Below are 4,248 nucleotides of genomic sequence, written 5' to 3'. Positions count from 1 at the left end.
AAGCGAACCATTGAAGGATTTGACTTTCAATGCTTTGCAGAATTCCAATCGTTTTGGTGGTCTTTATCATGTTCCTCTGAAAGTACCTGCTTCATCTGCTGATGCCGGTAAACTATTGGCTGATGCTGGTTCTAATTTGGCTGATACACTAACAGAGGAAGAAATAATGATGGCACGCAATAACTTTGTTTATAACAAACCCGTTGAACGTCAAGAGGCACGTACAGTTCTTCCCAAAGCTGGCGAACGTAATGTGCTGATCACATCTGCTCTGCCATATGTCAATAATGTCCACATTTGGGCAATAATTGGTTGTGTATTGTCTGCAGATATATTTGCAAGGTATGGTATGAACGGGAACCCGCTTGTGATATGTGTTTTAAGGTTTTATGTATAAAGTTAATCGCTTGAATTTCTTTCTAGATATTCACGTTTAGCTGGCTACAATACACTTCTGATTTGTGGCACAGATGAGTATGGTACAGCAACCGAAAATAAGGCTCTCGCCGAAGGCCTAACACCACGAGAAATTTGTGATAAATATTTCGAATTGCATAACGGCATTTATCGTTGGTTTGGTATTGGCTTCGATTACTTTGGTCGTACAACTACTCAGGAACAAGACAGAGTAAGATGAATGGCGTTCGGTTTTAAAATCTAGATATCGGTATGATAAAATCGCACACATTTTCAAGTATAAATCTTGTAATTGATTTTTATTTGACATTTAGATTTGTTGAAGGCACATGTCCCCATCCAGGCTGCGGTTATGAAGATGCTCGTGGTGATCAATGTGATAAATGTGGCAAATTAGTTAATGCCACTGAGAAATTAAAGTTTGTAATACTGCTCCTGTAATACGTTCTTCCGATCAACTGTTCCTTGATTTACCTAAAATTGAACAGTGAATGGATTGAAAAATCAGAACCGGGATGGACGAATAATGCTCGTGTTATTACAAGATCATGGTTGCGTGAGGGTTTGAAGCCACGCTGTATTACTCGTGATTTGAAATGGGGGATTCCAGTGCCACACAAAGGTTTCGAGAATAAAGTATTTTATGTGTGGTTCGATGCACCATTCGGTTATGTTTCGATGACTAAACGATACACGAAGGAGTTCAAGCAATGGTGGCAGCCAGCAAAGGGTGTAGATGTCGAACTTTTCCAATTTATGGCCAAGGATAATGTGCCATTCCATTCAGTGGTCTGGCCTAGTGCTTTATTGGCTATTAACAAGGGCAATACGATGGTATCGCATATAATGGCAACCGAATATTTGAATTACGAGGATGGTAAATTCAGCAAGAGTCGTGGAATTGGAGTCTTCGGTAATGACGCTCAGGTATGTAGACATCAATGGAATCATTTTTTTCCAATATTTATTTAAATATGTTACAGTAGCTAATGGTCATCCAATAGATAATGGTGCCATGTTACATGTATCTGAAAGTAAATATTTTAGATAAGATAATGAAATAATTATCTTTTCTTAAGATTTCTTCATTAAAGTTTTGAAACGAAATTTATTTTTTAATTCATATGAAAATATTGGAAATAAAACATATTACACAACACATACACCTCATAAGTTTACTTCAAGGATGGTTTACTTGAAAAAGTACAAAAACGATTTAAAAGTCCGACATTGTAATAATGAAATATTCTTGTCTAAATACGACACTTTACTAACAAATAAATTATTTTCAGGATACTGGCATACCTGCTGATGTATGGCGTTTCTATTTGGCTTCTGCTCGTCCTGAAGGTCAAGATTCAAGCTTTAGTTGGAACGATTTGGCTGCTCGTAACAACTCAGAACTCCTCAACAACTTGGGCAACTTTGTTAACCGAGCTCTAGTCTTCTGTGAAAAGAACTTCAATGGCATCGTGCCCACTATGAATCTCACCAATGACGAAGAAGTCCTATTGGCGCTTATTAATCGTGAATTACGCGGTTACATTAATTCCCTGGAGAAAGCCCGATTGCGTGATGGTATTCGTCATTTGCTATCGATATCACGACATGGTAATGGTTACTTGCAAGCTCAACAACCTTGGGTATTGCTAAAGGGAACCGAAGAACAAAAGGCGAGAGCTGCAACAATTATTGGTATTTGCATAAACATTGCATGCTGGTTGGCCAATTTGATATTCCCCTATATGCCTTCCACTGCTCGCACTATGTTCGAACAGTTAAATACAAAACAATCGTTACTTAATGCCGAGTAAGTTATTGTGTATTTATTTGTTTTTAATTTCCTATAATCAATTATTAAAATGTTTCTTTTCGTCAAAGGAAACCATTCGCTTCGATTTTGTTGCAACCTGGTCACAAGATTGGCAAACCAGCTCCACTTTTTGCCAAATTAGAGCAAGCTTTTATTGATGAAATGAAAAAGAAATATGCCGGACCTCAAGTTATTGCCTCGTCAGATGCTGGACAATCTGTTGCTGACTTGGAAAAAGCTGTCCAAGAGCAAGGTGATAAACTGAGACAATTGAAAACAACAACAAAAGACAAGGCAGTTTTGCAACCAGAGATCGACAAACTTCTTGAATTGAAGAAAAAATTAACTGAAGCTCAAAGCAAACAAGCTTCCTCGACGGCCGGTGATAGCAAACAGAATGGTGGTTCATCAGTTAAAGATTTAGAAGCTGCAGTTCAGGCACAAGGTGAAAAGGTGCGACAACTTAAGGCTCAAACAAAAGACAAGGCAGTGTGGCAGCCAGAAGTGAACATTCTCTTAGATTTGAAGAAACAATTGGCTGCAGCACAATCTAGTGCTTCAGCACCCGCACCCTCGTCGCCTGCACCTGCTGCTGCAGTTGACGCTACTCAGGTTGCAGAACTTGAGGATAAAATCGCCAAACAGGTAAACGTTCTATGATTAGTTAAATTGATATATAATTTTAATCGTTTGTATATTTTTTAGGGCGAGAAAGTGCGCACCCTGAAGGCTACAGGTGATGCAGCGGTATGGAAACCCGAAGTGGAAATTCTATTGTCCCTGAAGAAACAATTGTCTGCTTTGACCGGCGTTCCCGATGCTAGTGCTCAAGGCAAAAATAAGAAAAAGAAGTAAACGCATTTCATATGAAGTCTGTCTACAGATTTTGTATGTTTTTTTACATAAAGTATATGGTGTTCTTTCGTTCGTATTCACAATATCATGTCATAAATATTATTGTATGAGACAAACACTTTATGAAGACTTAATTTTTTGCATATAATTCTTTACATTACATTTGTATTCGTTTTTACAAATATTTAGTAATTTATTTATGTTTTTTTGTCAATGAAATTCATTAAATTATAAAACGATCTTCACTTTTATACATCATGATGATATTAGTAATTCTTTTTATTTATTTAAAATCTTTAAAATTTTTGAACTGCTCAATAAACAAAAATATACTAAATATTTATTTATACCCTTCACCACACTGTGGTACAGGGTATTATGTCTTTGTGCATATGTTTGTAACAGGCAAAAATAATCGAGATAGACCCATGGTTCCTTTTGAGAATATGCATAGAATCACTTTCTGTATCGATTTATGCATGTCCGTCTGTCCGCCCATGTATTTTTGTGAACAAAGTACAGGTCGCATTTATGAACCGATTTGGATGAAATTTGGCACAGCTCATTTGTTTGGCCCAAGGACGAACCCTATTGAAATTGGGAAAAATCGGTTCAGATTTAGATATAGCTCCCATATATATTTTCGTCCGATTTACTGTAAATGGGGTACCAAAGTCCCTATATATCTTTCGATTTAGACGAAATTTGATATACCCTACTGAATTAGGTCTAGACTGATGTGTGCTAAGTTTCGAGAAAATCTGTTCAGATTTAGATATAGCTCCCATATATAGTTTCGCCCGATTTTAGGTAAATGGTGCACCAAAGTCCCTGAAAATCATTTGATTTGCACGAATTTTGGCATAGCGTATTAATTGAGTCTAGAATGACGTGTGCTAAGTTTCGAGAAAATCGGTTCATATTTAGATATAGCTCTCATACATAGTTTTGCCCGATTTAATGTAAATGGTGTACCAAAGCCCCTATATATCTTTCGATTTGCACGAAATTTTGCATAGCGTACTGAATAAAGTCTAGAATGATGTGTGTTAAGTTTCCTGAAAATCGGTCCAGATTTAGATATACTCCCATATATATTTTCATCCCATTTAATGTAAAGGGAGCAACAAAGCCCCTATATATTATATAGTTTCGCCCGATTT

The 4,248-nt window shown here is 36.9% G+C and overlaps 1 pseudogene; it reads left to right on the top strand.

Moving 5' to 3' along the window:
• The first annotated feature begins 4 nt into the window (after positions 1-4).
• On the top strand, positions 5-3,098 carry LOC133325059 (methionine--tRNA ligase, cytoplasmic-like; annotated as a pseudogene).
• Positions 3,099-4,248: the final 1,150 nt, after the last annotated feature.

This window comes from Musca vetustissima, unplaced genomic scaffold, assembly GCF_032173495.1.
Source record: "Musca vetustissima isolate MV318-11 ecotype Yass unplaced genomic scaffold, APGP_CSIRO_Mvet_v1 utg54981, whole genome shotgun sequence".
Classification (NCBI taxonomy): domain Eukaryota; kingdom Metazoa; phylum Arthropoda; class Insecta; order Diptera; family Muscidae; genus Musca; species Musca vetustissima.
Note: the sequence above shows the minus strand (reverse complement) of the source record. Positions and strands in the feature narration are given on the sequence as shown.